General features: G+C 40.4%; 1 protein-coding gene across 3 annotated transcripts in view; it reads left to right on the forward strand.

Annotated features, from left to right (window-relative positions):
• Window positions 1-19,354, forward strand: part of LOC114081644 (solute carrier family 28 member 3) — a 113,719-nt gene that overhangs the window by 5,737 nt on the left and 88,628 nt on the right. The window contains exon 1 of one of the 3 annotated variants that reach the window (XM_071600514.1): window positions 369-523. The exons of 1 other annotated variant lie outside the window; for it this stretch is intronic. The gene's annotated coding sequence lies outside the window, so the exon portion shown is untranslated. Of the gene's footprint in view, window positions 1-368; window positions 524-11,151; window positions 11,243-19,354 lie in introns of those variants that run through there. One more of the 3 variants, XM_071600512.1, reaches the window with a different exon arrangement.

A 19,354-nucleotide genomic window follows, 5' to 3' on the forward strand; every position in this document is an offset into this window, starting at 1 on the left:
CAGCTCAGGCCCACTCTAGAGAGTCTGCCTATATCTAAAATGTCCTGAACCTGCTCTGCCACTTACCCCCGCCCCCCTCACTCCATCCTTCTTCCTTCCCCTGCCCCCTCCATATTTTGCAAATGTGGGAAACAATCATGCACTATCTTGAAAAGTTGAACACCACATTAATTTCTTTTCTAAATATATACCCTAAGAATTCTTGTACCTGTTCTCCAAAAATATATTCCTTTGGGGTTTTGAGGTGTTTTTGTTTTGTTTGTGGTACTGGGGACTGATCTCAGGGATGCTTTACCACTTAGCTACATCCCCAGCCCTTTTGATTTTTTACTTTGAGACAGATTCTCACTAAGTAGGACTGGCCTCAAACTTGTGATCTTCCTGCCTCAAAAAGGAAGGGACTACAGGCACATGCTATTCACCCAGTCAAAAACATTCAAAGAAGTTCTTAGCAGCATTGTTCCTGGTATAAAGAACCAAACCCATTCCAAAGTCCATCAACAGAAGACTGCAAATTAACATGGTAAGTGGACACAATTGAATATTACCCAGCAATAAAAATAACTGAATGATAGCTACAAGCCTCAACATGGAAGAATTGGATCTGGGAAGTGATGTTGAGGAGAAAAAAAAACAAAAACAAAGTAACGAGTTTCAGATGAATACAGGCAGTTATGATACCATTCCTACAAACTTCAAAAACAAGCAAAACAAAGAATGTATACATACATATATATCAAATCTATAAAGGAAAGCAGAGATAATTTCCTAGCTAATTTAAGACAAGGATTCTATTAAGGTTGGCACCATAATACCTGCAGGCAGCTACTTACAACTGCTGGTGCACACATGGAGTAAATGCCTTGGAGAACTCTCCCAGCCTTTCACTGATCTTGAAGATCAAAGAGCCAGGATGGTGGTACATCTCTGAAATCCCAGTGATTCGGGAGGCTGAGGCAGGAGGATCACAAGTTCAAGGTGGGTCTTAGCAACTTAGTAAGACCTTCTCTCAAAATTAAAAATAATAAAAGGGCTGAGTATATAGTTCAGTGGTAAAGCACCCCTAGGTTCAATCCCCAGTGCAAGAAGAAGGAAGGGAAGGAAGGAAGGACAAAGGAAGGAAGGAAGCCCCTCCCAGATCCAGTTTCAGTAAATAATACTGGGCATTACTGGATTAACAAAGTCTGTCATCTCCAGGCAACTGAATTGCAGCACCTTGCCAGTACTAGTAGCATTTTAATCTATAAATTGGGACTGTATTTCAACACAACTTCATAGTGAAGAACTCTTTAATCAGATGTTAGAGAACCCCTTCCCAAGGGAACCCACCCCCTGCCATGCACCATAGATGCGTCTCCTTCTTCATTGCTTTGTGACTTCGCTTTAGAACCAAGATGAACGAAGTGTTTGGGCAATCTTTTGCTTTCCTTTATTTCTTTCACAATTTTTATTAAAATACCCTTTGTTGGAGGGTGTGAATAACTTGGAAATTCTAAGTAGCACTCTGAGTACCATTCACTCTACCCATTCTAGTTACTATGCCCCTACTATGCATAGGAGGCTATTCCAGGAACTGTAGAGAGCTTAAAGACAAAATAACATTGCCCTGTTTTCTCAAGAAGTTCATAACCCCGTGGAAATATCAGAAGTATAAACAAATAACAATGTTACAAGACACAATATGAACAAAACCATTCATGAAGGGGTTAGGAGCTTGGCTTATTGCCATTAGTAATCTGGGCCTCACTTTTCTCATCTGGAAAAATGGACTAAAAGCCATATTTGTACCATACCATTAATAAGAATAAATGAAACACTTATAAACAGTAGTCTGTGGGGCCTGGTAGATCATAGGCTCTTACTAAGTGAACCATTTTTGTGAATACAAAGTATTATGGGAATATACTAAAGGGATCAATTCAGTATATCCTGTACCTTAAGGACAAATAAGTTTTACAAAACTGCAGACAGGTAAAGGCAATAATTTGAAGACAGCACAGAGGTGAGTTAAGAGAAGTCCAATTGCCAGGTACAATGGTGCACACCTGTAGTCCAAGCTACTTGGAAGGCAAGACAATCACTTCAGCTCAAGACCAGCCTGGTCAACAGACTGAGAAACTGTCTCAGGGGGTGGAAGGGTGGGGAGTGGATTCCAAAGCTCTTGAAAATTATTTGCCTTTTTGCTGCAACCGCAGTAAATAATCAGGAAGAAAGTGCTTAGGAATTCAAGTCTGACTCCATAGATAAGGCATTAATTCCTGGATCAGCCAGAGAGCTCAGCCACTAGTCTCTTCTGATTAAGGTTGAGAATTCTCTTTTCCCAATGTCATCTTTTCCCTTTGACACTTTATCCCTTGTTTTTTAAATCAGAGCAGTCTCTAGGGCTCCACCTTCCTAGGCACATGATACTAACCAGGCTCCAATTAGAGACCATTTTGCATGTTTACATTTTAGTCCAATAAATACTAACACCTTCTTGCACTATGACATAATAAATAAATCTCTGCCACCTTGTTTTTCCAGCCACATAAATTCTATTTTGCTTCCTCCTTGAGTGACAGAGTTTAAGAAAATATAATAAAATTATACCTTAGTTATACTGCCAGAATGAAGTTTTCCTGCAGCATTTATCAGGCCTACAGGAGTGGATAAAAACAAATATGCGAAAGCCACATTTATAAACATGCATAAAATTTATTATTCATAAGAAACAGATGTACTGTAATAAATTAAAATAAATTCTTTTCTGAAAAGGATAAGCCCTAACTGGAACCCACCAGGAATGCCAAGTTTAAAGCTGAGGGTGACATGGATCAAAATAAAGATAAATGAGGGCTACTAGGGGACAATAAAGATCTGACATCACCTTTAACAAGGCCCGACAGGACCAGTATTTAGAATTGATTAGGTTTTCTTAAGCTAATCAAAATCAGAAGGTGGCCCTAGAAGTACATCTACTGAGAAGAAATGGGTTCAGTTAGTTTTCCACAACAGCAGAGCAACATTTTTAAAATGTACATCAAGGTGCAGCTCAGTGGTAGAGTGCTTGCCTAGCATGTGCAAGGCCCTGCGTTCTGTTCCATCCCAGCACAGCAAAAACAAAACAAAATGGAAGTGCAATCATGCCACACTCTGCAGGGTCCTCCACAGTCTTGACCTCCTTCTCTGCCTGCTCCCTGCAGCTCCTCCACCCTGACCAACCTGCAGCTCTTCCTACACCTTCCTGCTCCTGCCTTAGGGCGTTTTTAATAGCTTTTCCCAGTGACTTGTCAACCATAGATGTAGTCAGGCCTTCTATTTCCTTGGGTTCCACAAGCAAAGATTTGATCACACAGATCAAAAATATTAGAAAAACTAAATTAATTAATTTTAAAAAGAATGTATTAGATACCGGTGCAGTGGCGCACGCCTGTAATCCCAGTGATTCTGGAGGCTGAGGCAGGAGGATCAGGAGTTCAAAGCCAGCCTCAGCAATCAATGGCCAGGCACTAAGCAACTCAGTGAGACCCTGTCTCTATATAAAATACAAAAAAGGGCTGGGGATGTGGCCCAGTGGTTGAGTGGCCCTGAGTTCAATCACTAGTACCCACCCCCCCAAAAAAAAGAAGAAAAAAGAAAATATTAGAAAAAAATTGCATCTGACCAAACATGTATAAACTTTCTTGTCATTATCCCTAGACAGGACAATATCACAACTACTTGTGTGACATTTTTACATTGTATGAGATATTATACATAATTTGGACAGGATTTAAAGCATAAGAGAGGATGTGCATAGGTTTTATGCAAAAACTATGAGATTTTATGTGAGGGACTTGAGCATCTCAGGTTTTGGTATCTACAGTGGGTCCTGAAACCAATCCCCACCCATCTTGGATACCAAGAGACGATTGTACCCAAGGGAGCCACCCTAGAAACACAGATCAGAGCCACCCTGTCCCTGGCTTCCCATCACCCCACATCTTCTACCGAATTTTTCTTTTTTTTTCCATAAGCACTAACCACATTCTAACACAATACCATGAACCTATTTGTTATATCTGTTGCTTGATTTCCATCTTTAAAATTATCTTTAAAATCTATAAAATTACTCTTGTAATTTTTAAATTTTAATATTGAAATGGTAATTTTAAAAATCTATGAAAAAAGTAATTTGTAAAGTCAAAGACAAACTTTGATCTGTACCAAAAAAAAAAAAAGTTGATTTCTACAATTTATTTTAAAATAGTGGGACATGGATACCCAGACCACCCACTCTGATTCAAAATGACTAAGGGGGGCCCAGACTAGCTTTTTCTCTGTCAACAATGATTTGAATGATTCCGGTGATAACTATTATTCATATAGGCCATCAAAGCTGGGAAAGAGCAGTGAAGAAGGAAGAAAACCAGGAGAGTGATGAGTCAAAGACAGGTTTCCAGAAAGTGGACTAGAGCTGAGAGATAAGCACTGAGAAGCAGCCACTGGGCTTTGCAAAACAGAGGCCTGGGGGTCTCTAACAAGAGCAGCTTGAGAGAAGTAGGAAAGTCAGAGCTGGTTTGCATGGGGTGAGGCAGAGAGTAAGAAGACACAAGAGTAGCACGAACCTTTTTTTTTTTTTTAAAGTCAAACTGTTAAAGGAGCAGGGAACAACCCTGAAATAGAGACATGGGACATGGGGTAGTGTGCAGTCAAGGGAGAATCTGAGATTTTGTTTATAATTGTATTTAGAGAACTGACTTCTGTTTAGAGGACTCATGGGTCACTGATTCAGTAACAGATAAACCACAGGAGGACAGAGCCTTTGTTTTGTTTACAGGAAGGTGGTTCAGATGTAGGACTCAGCTAGATCCAAACCCAGGCTCCATCCATTTCCTCTCATGCCTCAATTCTATGTCTCGGGAGTAACAATAAGGTATATATAATGGGGCTATTGCAAGGATTAAATCCATGAATACTGAATGCCTGGCAGAGATAAGAATCCCTGATCCTAGAACACCTTGCTTGGTATATTATTTGAGTTCAAAAAGAATATTAACTAAATGACGAAAGAACACTGAGAATGATCCAGTAGAGAAGAATCTAAATAGACCACATACGTAGTTAACCCCAAGAGGAATTGTAGATAATGCAGTGCTCTGGTCCCTCCCAAGGACATTTTCTTATCTTAAATTCTTGACTCTTCTCACCTGGTCCTCTCTTGCCTGATGGCTGGAGTGTTCTCTGTGTCCTTTGAGCTTCTCCACCTCTGCTCCAACTACCTAATGCCACAATGTCCCAGAGATTCCTCATGGAGCCCTTGTGCTTCCTATCTATATACTAGTTGATTTCATAATGTTCTGTAGCTTTAAGTACCACTGAGGGGCTCCATGGACTTGAATGTATCCTATTTTCATTAATCTCCAGCTGAAATGTAGTATTTCATTCATGAATAAAGTAGTATTATAATCCCCGTGGCTTTTCACGAAGAGAAATCACAGACATTTTCATATTACATTACAGTTGTCTCAGATTTCTAAAATATTTTTTAATTTTGTTATTATTTTGAAATTAAGGTAGTTCTTAGGATCACTAGTCTGTTATTTAATATAATCAATACAGAAGCATATTATATTGTTGTATCACAATTTTTAAATGCCTAATTATATTTTAATATAGTTTTCCTTCATAATCTTTGTGTGTGTTTGTGTGTGTGTGTGTGTGTGTGTGTTGCTGGTGAAACCAAGGTTTCTCTGCTTCTGCTGGAGCTGGTGGTGTCTGCATAAGCAGCAGACCGCTACAGCCTCAAAATGTATTGCAGCCCTTAAAAGTGAGCTATGCTGGGCTGGGGCTGGGGCTCGGGCTCAGTGGTAGAGCGCTTGCCTAGCACATGTGAGGCACTGGGTTTGGTTCTCAGCACCACATATAAATAAATGAAATAAAGGTCCAATGACAACTAAAAAAAATATTTAAAAAACCCAGTAGACTATGTCCTCCATAGTCCAGTGTTGCAGCAGACCACAGCAGCTCACAGGCAACATCTTTCCAGGTTCTTATCTCACAGATCCCAAGAGAGAAATTCACAGAATGGAAGGCAAGAGTGAAAAAAAAGTAGGGTTTATTTAAGAATAGAAACAGACCTCTCACAAGGCAAGAAGGGACCTGATAGCAGGTTTTCCATCTGAGTATACTAGTCCAGGGGTTTATATAGCACTGGGGTCAAGGCTATGGGTCCAAATTTATGCTAATCGGGACTGGAAAAATACCAGTACTACCAGTTAGCCTTGCAGTCCCGTTCAGGCCTGCTCCACTTCCATTTCTCCCAGCTTGTTGGGAAGTGGGAGGCTGAGATCACCTCATCATGAATGCTTGGTGTTGCAGGCTGCAGTGCTGTGTGGAGCAGGTGTCCACAACAGGCCCAGACAGGAATGCCTCAGCACAACAGGTTGGTGTACCCTGGCTTGCTGCAGCCCTGGCTAGCTGGGCCTCAGGCTCATGTTGGCATGACAGGCTCTGCATGGCCCCTGCACATGTAGGCTTCACTACCTGTGCTTCAGCCCTCCCTAGCCACTGTTTTGCAGCTCCATGGCTGCTTCACTGCAGCTTCTCAGCAGGATCAGTGGGCTGGCTAAGTGGTTCAGTGGCTGGGAAATCATGTCACTGGAGATCAAACCCAATACCTTGCACGTGCTAGGCAAGTACTCTACCACTGAGCTACATCTCCAGCACTCTCCTTATTGTCTGCCTTTGTTGCTATTGTTTGGCTTATTGTTAATTATTTTGTTTTTAACCTGTTAATATTAAAGCTTTATAGCCTTAAAAAAAAGAAGAAGAAGAAGTAGAAATAAGGACTGGGATGTAGCTCCAGGGTAAAGCATACCTGGGTTCAAGCCTCAGTACCAAAAAAAAAAAGAAAAAGAAAAAAAAATCTCCCAATGGCTTCCCCATTAAGAGGATAACTCCCCCTTTTACTATATAGTCTATCATTCTGAATTTGGGGGTTCTGCATCTAAACATTCAACTCACGACAAATGAAAAATGATTTGTGTGAGGCTGAGGATTTGAACCCAGCCTCTGCAATTTAGCCAGACCTTGTCTAAAACTAAGGAATAAAAGGCAAGGGATATGGGGTTGATGCTTACTGGTAGAATGCTTGCTTAGCATGCATGAGGCCCTGGGTTCAATCTCCCATAAAACAAACACACACACACACACACACACACACACAATGTTTAAATTGCACCTGTACCAAACATGTTGACTTTTTCTTGTCACTATTCCACTAAACAACATAGTATAGCAACTATTTACATAACTTTTACATTGTGTTATGAATTTAAATAACCAAAAGGTGATTTAAAGTATGGGACTATGTGCATAGAATATAAGCAAATACTGTACCATTTTATATAAAGTATCTTAGTATATATGGTGGGAGGGCTCCCTAATATCCACACATACTGAGGGAAAAGTGCATTTTCTGCTGTTCTAGCCACAAACACCTGCAGTTTCCTTCCCACGTCAAGATCTTGACATGAAATTCATCTTTAAATTTTTTACAATTCCATACTTTAAAATGAGGTCCTGTTAGCTCTTCTTAGGTTCTGTCCCCACATTTATCCTTTGGCTTTCAGTTTTGTCTCCAAAACATTTTAATTAGGTACTCCTGTTGTAAACCTTGATTAATATTCATATGCACACCATCTCCAAATACACTCAAATAGGATAATGGTACATACACTGTTTTGAACCATTTTTTTCCGTACAAACATTGCAACATTCTTTTCTATCAGTTTTTACAGATGTGCCTTACCCTTCTGTTATTATTTCATGATGTGACTGTACCATAATTCACCATTTTCCCAAAAGCTGTTCTAATTTTTTATTACTATTAATGCTATAATGGACATTTTTGTATGTGTGAATTTAGGATTTGTGTATTTATGTAAGATGAATTGTAATCCCAGCTATTCAGGAGGCTGAAGCAGGAGGATCCAAGTTGGAGGTCAGCCTGGGAAATTTATCGAGACCCAGCCTCAAATTTACAAAGGGAGTGTGGTACCTAGGGATGGTGGAACGTTCCTGGGTTCAGTCCCCAGTACCACAGAAAACAAACTCCACTAAGGAGGTGGTCAAATTTTTTAGTGCAGAAAAAACTATTATTTATGAACTATTACCCCCCCCCCCCCATGAGAGGCAGAGGGGTTAAGGGCCCACTCTAAATAGCTGCCAAGTGCTGAAGCCACAGGCCCTCTCCTCCCTCAACACAGGGGAAGCTGTGTGTCCTCGACCCCTAAACTAGGCCAAAAGATCTTAATGGTGTGGAGCTGACCAGTCCTTCTCACCCTCTGTGAAGAACTTGTGGGGTACTTGGTGCCTCCTGACCTTCAGCTTTTCACACATAAGGCTGAATACCCCCAGGCCCACCATTGCAGGACTGAGGGGCCCCTCTCAGTAGCCTAGAGCCAGGCTCCCTTACCTGCTCCCTCACTGGTGACTGATTCCAAATATTAGTTTCTGGTTGTACAGAAAGTCCACACCTTACCATGGTTCAGCTTGGGATTTTTCACTTTACAATGGTGGAAAAGCAATACCAAATAAGCAGAAAATCTACTTTGATTTTGAAATCAGATTATTTCTCAAGCTAGCAACATTCAGTACCATCCTCTCAGGAGGCTGGGAAGGAGCAGTGAAGCCGTGGCTCCAAGTGGGCCCCACGGTCAGAAGGGGGAAACAACTGTCTCCTGTGTGCTGTGTTGCTGAGCAGGAAGTTTAGTAGGCAAGGTGTGATTTAAAAAAGCATTTCTACTTAGGGTGTTTTCAATTTATTTTGGGCTTATTGGGATGTAACCCCATTGTAAGTCAAAGAGCATCTGTTTACACTACTTGTAACTGTGTGTATGAAGAGAAAACCATCATGCCCATGGGTTAAACTTTAGATTTCAGAGTCTGTCTTCTTGGGCTCAATTTCTGCCTTTGCCAATTATTAGCCAAACAACTTGAGCCAGCGTACTTGACACTCCTGAGTTTCATTTTCCTTTTCTAAAAGAGAGACAATAATAGTACCTGCCTCAGGGTAGTTGTGAGGATTAAATGAAGTATTATGTGAGTTTAAGAGAGAGAATGCTCTTCACAGTGAAAAGCTCACAGGGGTGGGGGACTCCATCTTGCCTAGTGGATTTGAATGAGGCTCTAACAAGAACTGGCAGGATAACTAATCCACCTGTACTCAGCTGCCTTGAATTTGAACTGGGAATAAGGGATTCAGGCTTTTCTGAGGATTAAAGAGATAAGGGCATTTAGAATAATACCTAGTAGATAATAGCACAGAAGTGATTGTTATTATGCACTATTTTCTCCAGGTATCAGAAGAGTATCATTACAAGGTAGATGCTCTGTTTACTCAAAGGCATAGTCAATAATTTTTAAAGAACTGTTTGAAGCTAGACATGATGGCACACACCTGTAATCCCAGAGACTTGAAATGCTCAGACAGGAGGATCCAAGTTTTAGGCCAGTCTGGGCAACTTAGTGAGACCTATATCAAATTAAAAAATAAAAAGGGCTGGGATGTAGCTCAGTGCTAGAGCACCCCTGGGTTCAATCCCCAGTGCTTAAAAAAAGAAAAAGAAAAACAATTATCAGAAAACATTTTCTTACCAGTTAATTATTTTGTAGAACTATTAAAAAAAATGTATTCTTAACAACAAAAAGCAGTACTGCCTCACACTGGCAGAGAATTTACATAGTACCCTGCATAGTGCTAGGCTCTTTGCTTTCAAGGATTTCATAGATCATCAGAGGAAATAAAGAAAGTAGACAATTGCAATAAAGTGCATTTAGCTCAAGGTATACTACTACTTTGCTCTCTTGTTTAATCCTCACAGCCACAAATTAATCTCAGCATGTACGAGGGGAATAAGAGACACAGATTAAATTAAATGGGAGGAATCCCCTATGTGGGATTATTTGCTTTGTTTTGTTCTTTTGCAGTAATAGGTATTGCACCCAGAGGTGCTCTACCACTGAACTACATCCCCAGACCTTTTTACTTTTTATTTTGAGACAGGGTCTTACTAAATTGCTGAGGCTGGCCTTGAACTTGAGATCCTGAGTCACTGGGATTACAGGCATGCACCACCATATGAGTTTTAGAGTTCTCCTATAACTGCTTTATTTACCTTCACCTTAGAAAGATTTGGATGATCCAATTTTGGCATATGGACTTTCCTTTTGTTCCCTTCATTAGTCTAGCTTCGGTTTTCAATACAGAGTAAGTCCACTGCCTGTTGTAAACCACATAAGTACCTTAGAGCCTCACTACAATATAAATGGTAGCAGCATAATGGGTCATGAAGCTCAGGATGTGGACCTAGGTGGGTGCTCCTGGTAATTGGGCAAATACTCAGAGCCTGGCCTGTGTCACCCAGGGAAGTCAGGACAGCAGGAGATTGTGCACCTGGTAGATTGCATGTGGACAATAAAGGGGAGACAAGCTGTGGGAGCACTGTTGCATACAGAGAAACAGCCTGTGCAAAGTACTGTGGGAAATCTAACATGATATAGAGACCATGAGGTATTCTTTGTGACTGAAAAAATCATATTGGGGACTAAAAAGTAATGGGATGCGTTTGGTCTTTGCTTTTCTTTTTTTTTTTTTCCTGTGAGCAATAGTGAGCCGCTGAAGATTATTGAGCAGGGGAAGGGCATGATCAAATGTCCATGTGTGAAATACCCCTTACGTAGTCATGGGAAGATAAACTGGAAGAGTAAGATCTAGAGGCAAGAAGTTGAGAAAGGAACTATGGCAATGGTTCAGGTGATAAGAGGTAATAGAACTTGGAAGGCAGTGGAGAGATCTTCAGGAAGCCAGGAAAGGGGAGGTACAAACTGGAGACTAGTTGGGTGTAAGAAGTGAGAGTAAAGTAACAAGTGAGAGTCTCCCCAAGGTTCTGGCTTAGGAAGCAGGGTGAATGGCCCTGCAATGTGCAGCAGAAATAAAACAGGAATGGAACCTGCTTGTGGGGTCTGATTCCAGGTTTAGACTATCCAAGTGGAAGCATCCAATGTGCAAATATGGGTGTAAGCATCTGCATCTGAAGACTTGTCTCCTAGCATCTCTCCACTGGTTCTTCTGGGGTTACAGGTTCTTAAAAATGATCTTGAAAACTTAACATCTTGTCTCCAGAAAAACCTGGACAGAAAATTCCCTTCCTCTGAAAAGCCCTACGTGACAAAACACTGGTAAAGGAAGAGGACAGCCTGGGAATATTACAGTCCCAGGGTGAGTAGAGGGAGGGGAGCCACACAGGCCATTTAAAAGGTGTGGGCAAAAAACAAATGTGGCATATATACACAATGGAATTTTACTCAGCATTTAAAAAGAACAAAACCATGGCATTTGCAGGTAAATGGATGGCATTGGAGAAGATAATGCTAAGTGAAGTCAGCCAATCCCCCAAAAAACAAATGTGGAATGTTTTCTCTAATATAAGGAGGCTGACTCATAGTGGGGTTAGGATCATGGAGCATGGGAGGAAGAGATGAATTCTAGATAGGGCAGAGGGGTGGGAGGGAAAGGGAAGGGGGCAGGGGATTAGCAAGGATGGTGGAATGTGATGGACATCATTATACAAACTACATGCATGAAGACTTGAACTGGGTGTCAACATACTTTATATACAAACAGAGATATGAAAAATTATGGTATATATGTTTATTAAAAATTGTTATACAAAAAAGTACTTGTATAAAGACATGAATTGGTGTGAACATACTTTATATACAGAGATATGAAAAATTGTGCTCTATATGTGTAATAAGAAATGTAATGCATTCCACTGCTGTCGTGTATTTAGAAAAAATAAAATCAGTAAAGGTTAATAAATAAATAAATAAAAGGTGTGGGCAGAGCAGCACATAGTGGCACACACCTGTAATCCTAGTGACTTGAGAGGCTGAGGCAGGAGGATTGCAAATTTGAGTCCTGCCTTATTTAATGAGACCCTGTCTCAAAAGAAAAACCTGAAAGGGCTAGAAATGTAATTCAGTGGTGGATTAGGCACCCCTGTGTCTAATCACCAGTACCTAAAAAAAAGAAAAAAAAAGGAGTGGACAGAGAGGAGGAAAGGAAAGGCTGGGTCAGTGTGGGGTCAATGGACAGCTGAGGCTCAGGATCAGAATAAGGACTGTCAGGAATTTGTGGATTTCCATCAAAAAATCCCTGTCATCTGGGGACTCATCTGGGAGTCATATAAGGTCATCAGGGCACAAGAAGTGACTTTCAGTGAGCCAGTGGATTGAGGAAGTGCAGTCCCTTTTGTTAGCAATTCTTTGATTAACCCGTGGTCATTATTTACAGCCCTCTGCATATTGTAACTGCACCACTGGTTCTAAATAATCACTATCCAGTATTTATTTACACAAAGTGCCTTTAGAATCAAGTCAGGCTTGGAATTATAACAATTTAGAGAAGGGGTTGAGAAAGTTCAAGAGATGAGTAGAAAAGAAAAACCAAACAGAGAAAATTACAGAGAGAATCATGACTTCACCAATGTGGATTTGAGACATTTTTTCTTGGACTAGAATCTGAGCTTTTTGTTTTGCTCTGCAAATGAAATCAGAAATTCATAAACTTGGTGGGAGAAAATATCATTTCACTGTGAGATCAAGTACAAATAAGATATCCTCCTCGGCAAAGATAACAAAAATGCCTTTGTTTTATAACTAAAAGAGAAAGGAACTTACTTTAAGATAAACAGTGTAAACTCTATCTTAAATGCATGTATTTATGACTCATGTTTGCTAGGATTACCCAGGTGTGCACCACTGCACCCAGCTCAATTTAACAATTTTTCAATACAATTAGCCAAAGCTAATCCCAGCACAAATAGATAACAAATGTTATAATTTAAGAGGTGGATAAGAGAGGCAGAAAGGAAACAATGAAATTAAAAATGCCCCCATCAGGGCTGGAGATGTGGCTCAAGCGGTAGCACGCTTGCCTGGCATGTGGGGCTCTGGGTTCAATCCTCAGCACCACATAAAATAAAAATAAACATGTGTGTCTGCCGAGAACTAAAAAAATAAATATTGAAAAAATTCTTCTCTCTCTCTCTCTCATCTCTTAAAAAAAAAAAAAATGCCCCCATCATATGAAAGAGTGGGAAAATGGCCCAGTGTCTGGCTTCTTGGAATTCATACTTCCAGTATGTGAATTACTAATTCTTCCTGGAACCACCCCCTTTTCCTCTGGAGTGTCCTTGAGTGAACTCAAGCAATTGCCCTTGAGGGACATGTTAGCTTTCCTGCCATCCTCATGCAGCCCTCCACACACCAGGACAGCTTCATTTTACTTTATTTTCTGCAGTGGTGGGGATCAAACCCAGAACCCTGTGCATCATAGGCAAGTGCTCTACCATAGGCCACTTTGAAGGAGTCCAGGACATTATCAGAACTTTTTTGCTCAAGGCTGAAATATTTCTATACAGTTTATAAAAATCCTATGACCTGTTTTGTGATGAATTTATAATTATTTATAACTATATCCCTAGTTACAAAAAAAAAAAAGGCAGTAAGAGCTAACCTCAATAGTTCTTACTGTGTGCCCTGTGTTAGTCTAAATTCTTTGCATATGAACTCATTTAGTTCTTACAACATCTGTTTAAAAAAAAGCGGGGGGGGGTGAGTCATGGGCCACAGTCACCCAGCTAGTGTCAGGGCTGGGCATTTAATGTAGGCAATGTGCCCTCAACTGCCACCACCTCATTCTAATCCATATAAAGATAGTACAGACTCAGAACGGTTCAATGTACAATTTCTCTTTTTTCTTTTTTTCAGTCCTAGAGATTGAACCCAGCAGCACTCTACCACTGAGCAACATCCCCAGCTCCCCCCCCCCTTTTTTTTTGGTGCTGGGGATTGAACCCAGGGTCTTGTGCATGCTAGGAAAGCACTCTACCAACTGAGCTATATCCCCAGCCTCCCTTTTTGTTTTTTGAGACAGGATCTGGCTAAATTGCCAAAGCTGGCCTTGAACTTGCCACCCCCGCTGCCTCGTCCTCCTGAGTTGCTAGGGTTACAGATGTACACCATCCAGCTCAATTTAACAATTTTTCAATTTTACCATCATATGAAAATATGCATTCTTTGGATTTCTATCTCTTCCAAAACTAGCAATTTGCAGTCAGCTCCTTTCTGGAGATGCTGAACAGCAGCAGCATATCCCAGTTCCCCATAACTCAATCACCAGAGCCGACAGCCACAGCTCTAGTGGCTCTAGTGCACTGTGTTGCTAGTCTGAGGATTTCAGTAGGCTAGAAGTACTACATGCATTTTCACTGACAATGCTTTCAATTCCAGATTGGTTTATCAGGATGTATATTGGAAATCTAGCCTCTTGAGATAGGAATTGGGATGCAACACACAGTTCAGTGCCAATAATGATAGGGATCTGCTAAAGAGCAGGTTTTAATGCTCAGGTAGGACTGTACAGGGTATTCAAGAAGGGCATGAGATGGAAAAGATGCTTCCACCGGTGTTTAGACAGGGAACTTTCCTGAGCTCCCAAAGTTTCCAGGTCTACACAGTCCCCCATCTCAGGCCATGACAACCCCACCCAGGAGTCCAGGGCAAAATTCTTGGCATGATCATTGGTTCTTTCTTTCTCATTCAATCTTCTGCCCATCAGATCAGAGACCTTTGCTTTGTGCACTTATGGCTTCCAGGAACCTGGAATAGTGCTTGGCTCAGTAAATATTTGAGATGCAAAGGCAGGTTAAGAAACAGCAAGAAAAGCCCCTGTCTGCAAAGCAGATAGTATCCAAGGGCATTCTACCACTCAGCTGCATCCGTAGCTCTTAAAAAGAAAACATGCACCACAACAGCCTGCTTGACTCCAAAGGTTCTAGCAATGTGACCCAGGATGCATGTTTAACTTTTTGCATTGATTGAACCCAGCACCTCAAGCATGCTAGGCAAGAACTCTACCACTGAGCTACACCCCCCCACACACACACACACACACCCCACCCCTGGCTAGGGTGTTTAACTTATGAGCCTCTTGGACATTTTGGGGATTGCCCAGGGTGAATACTCTATCACTATTCACTGGATGGACTCCCAGTGAGTGTGATGAGGTACTGGGGAAGTCCCTGGCTAAATGTATTCTCCATTTCCCCACCCATTCCCCCGGCTCTGGAATACTTGAGATCCTTGGTCTTGGTTAGCAGCCATGCCTGGGAGGAGTCTACAAAGAGGCAGGGTTGGGAATTGGGATTCCTGCACACTTCCTGTAAATAAAGCAAAGGGAGAATTTAGGGAAATTCCAGTTTGCTATGTAGGTGACATGTGCTGCACGTACTTACACCAGGCCTCTCACCCATGCTTTCAACAGCTGTGACATTTCCCTGACTCAAAACTCTCCTGGATGGAGACAGTGGATATACCCATTTCACAGACTGCAGACCTAAACCCCATGTGCTACTTCTTGTTATCAGGTTATGGAATCAAGTTAAGAGTCAGTTCATACTCAGTCAACAACTAGAAATCAATATCCAAGGGCTGAGGTTGTAGCTCAGAGGTAAAGTGCTTGCCTCGCATGCATGAGGCACTGAGTTTGATCCTCAGCAACACATAAAAATAAATAAAGACACTATGTGTGGAATATGATATGTCAAGAAATTTGTAATGTTTTGAACAACCCACAATAAAAATTTAAAAGAAAAAAAAAAGAAAAAAAAAAAAAAAAAGACACTATGTGTTCATCTACAACTAAAAAAAATGTATGCATACATAAAAAATATTTTTTAAAAAATATCCAAGCTGGTAACTTTATAAGGATTTTTGAAAAATTGAATTGATATTTGGGCTATAGTGTGGCTCAGTGGCAGAGCCCTTGCCTAGCATGCCTAAGGCCCTGGGTTCAACCCCCAGCACTGCAAACAAAATAAACAAAAATGAGATTCATCAAACATCTACTATGCACCAGGGCTATTGTAGATGCTTAGAATACATCAAGGAACAAAACAATGACCCTACCTTCATGAAGGTTATGGTCTAGCAGGGGAGACAATGTAGTGAATAGGTACAAATGGGTACAAATCTGTTATCTTATAAGGGGATTCATGTTATGGAATCTTTATTAAGGAAGAATTACAATAATTGAAAAAATAAAAAATGTAAAGGATTCAGCAGACAAATACTCATTAAATCTGGGAAGAAGTAAAATCAAAGAAGGTCTCAGTTTCATTGTGGCAAATTTTAGAAAAACAGAGTCTGTGTGTTGCCCCTAGAAAGGGAGAAGCATCAGCTTTTCTCTTGCATATTTGGTGTCCCAGGGGTTAGGACAAAGTCACACTGAATAACATCTTCCTGCCACGTGTGTGTCAACTTTCTTCCCTGGATGCCACACATGAGGCCCTCTCTATACACCCACCTGTCTTACAGGCTTATGATGAGGAAGCTGAGGGTCAGAGTCCTTAAATGTCTTACTCAGGTCCTGCAGAAGGTTAATGATGAGAGAACCTGGAACCTGGGTCCTGATGCTATGATGCTTCTCAAATTATCCCCTGCTGGAAACCTAGAATCCCATGACCTGGGCTGGAGTGGGGGGTGAGAGATGTTTGCTTATCATGACTCTAAAATGCATTCTTCAGGAAATAATCAAACATTTATAATAATAATAGCTAATTTTAGGGTTGTTGTACATACCAGGTCTCATTCCAATAATGTCACTAGTAAGATTCTCAGTAGATCCCATAAATCTGTAAGAGGCTCTGAGAGGTTACTTAAACGGCTCAAGATCCCAACCTAAAAGTAAGGAATCTAGATTAGACCCAAAGCCAGGCATGGTAGCACACACACCTATAAGATCCCAGCAGCTTGGGAGGCTGATGCAGGAGATTGCAAATTTAAGGCTAGCCTGGGCAGCTTGGTGAGACCCTGGTCTCAAAATGAAAAATGAACAAGGATGTAACTCAGTGGTAAAGCACCCCTGGGTTCAATCCCCAATACCACCAAATACTAAATAAATAAACAGAAGATCACAATTAGGCAGTCTGACTTCTGAGGCCTTTGTTTAAAAAATAATAATACATACATACATATACAAAAACAAAATGATTAAATAAGTATATTTCATATTATTCCACACCAAAATCTCAGAGTATCTGACGGACCCACTTGAAGCAAATTGTCCATTTGGACTGGGATTGACCTGACATCTTCATCAGGGTATTCCACAGTACCTCCTATGCCAGAATGTCAACTTCACCCTGTGACTTTGCTTCCATATAATGTCCAGGATCCAACTAACTACCTAACTAATTTTTTTTTTTCAGTACTAGGGATTTAACCCAGGAGTGATCTACTACAACTACAAACCTAACCCTTTTTAAATTTTTTTTTTTTTTATTTTTAGACAGGGTCTCATTAATTTGCCTCGGCTGACCTCAAACTTGTAGTCCTCCTGCCTCAGCCTCCTGAGTAGCTCAGGTTACAGGAATGCGCTATAATGTCTGGCTACTAACCAATGATTTAATATCAATTGAAAATGGTTGTTCAAAGGGGTCTCAAAATCATGCTTTTCAAATTCTATCAATTCCCTTGTCTTTGCTCCTGACATTATTATACAAGATATAGCTTCTTATCAAGTGGGGTATTTGCTTACCCTGAAATAGACAATATATATGTTTATCTTTCCTCTTTTCAACTTTTCTCTATATTTCATTAATATTAATATTATTTTATTATTATTCATTTAAAGAATCATTAGCCAGGCACAGTGGTACATGCCTGTAATCCCAACAATTTAGGAGGCTGAGGGAAGATAATCATAAGTTCAAGATAAACCTCAGCAACTTACTAAGATTCTGTCTCAAAATAAAAGAGAAAGGACTAGGGATGTAGTTCAGTGCTAGAGTGCCCCTGGGTTCAATCCCAGTACCAAATTTTATATATAAATATATAAAAATTATATGTATACATACACATACCATTAGGGACTCATGAATTAAATTTGATGTGTTTTGATTGATTATTAAGACTATTCTTTCTCATATAACTCCTATATCCTTTAGATATACCCTCCAAAAATATCCAACTTTCTTGTGTTTCTAGAAAAAATAAATCCTAGGTGCAACCTGTCAGATGCTTTGGGGGTGGGGGGCATATTTAGGTGAGATACAGTTGTTCAGAGCTCTTACATACCTACTCTCTGTGCTTCCTTGACACCTAGACCTGTGTCCACTGCAGAGTCCATGATGCACAGGTGTGCTGATAAGACAGGTGCATTGTAGGTCTAGGATATCCCTGTTAAGAGACCCAAACAAAGATAAAGCCAATCCAAGGGCCAGTCCTTGTTCCAATGAAAGTGCCCTGAGGCGGAACAGAGTCCAGAGGGCCTGAAAGATTTACCTGCAAGGAAGAGAAAGTACAATAAGGAGGTGAGAGCCAAACATGGCACCACGCTCCTCAGTAGTGCCAGTGCCTCAGTATGTGGAGTCCTAAGAGGAAGTTGGGAAATTTCTTTTTTCTTAGTAGTCACAATTTGTATTGAGTAGTCACAATTTGTATTGAGTAAATGAATGGACGTCAACTAGAATGACTTCTTTTGAACTATGCTAATGAATGCCAGCAACGCAAATAAGTAACAGAACTAACGTTAACAGAAAAACTCAAAAGCTGAGGCTGTTTTGCTTTGGTTTTATAGTTTCTTTTATTTGATTGTCATTGTTGTATTGTGTATAAAGGACATAGTCCTTTTCTGCTCATGAATTGTTTCTAGAGTAGGAAATGGATTAGAATTAAACATGTCCTTGTTTTCTGATGTTCCCAAATCATTCTTCAACTTCCTATTATTCTTTTTTTCCCCTCCATTTTTCCCATGTGCCCCCCCCCCCAACACACACACATTGTGGATCAGCATCCACTTATCAGAGAAGACATTTGGCCTTTGTTTTGGGGGGATTGACTTACTTCCCTTAGAATGATATTGTAGGCATTTACCTACAAATGCCATACTTTTATTCTCTTTAATGCTGAATAATATTCCATTGTGTATAGATAGATAGATATAGATATAGATATAGATATATCACAGTTTCTTTATCCATTCATCTAGAAAGGCATCTAGGTTAGTTTCACAGTTTAGCTATTGTGAATTGAGCTGCTATAAACATTGATGTGGCTGCATTACTGTAGTATGCTGATTTTAAGTCCTTTGGTATAGACCAAGGAGTGGGATAGCTGGGTCAAGTTTTCCAAGTTTTCTAAGAAATCTCCATACTGCTTTCCATATTGGTTGCATCAGTTTGCAGCCACACCAGCAATGTATCAGTGTTCCTTTTTCCCCACATCCTCGCCAAAACTTAATGTTTTGTTTTTTTTTTTTTAATTC

The sequence above is a fragment of the Marmota flaviventris genome, chromosome 13, assembly GCF_047511675.1.
Source record: "Marmota flaviventris isolate mMarFla1 chromosome 13, mMarFla1.hap1, whole genome shotgun sequence".
Taxonomy (NCBI): domain Eukaryota; kingdom Metazoa; phylum Chordata; class Mammalia; order Rodentia; family Sciuridae; genus Marmota; species Marmota flaviventris.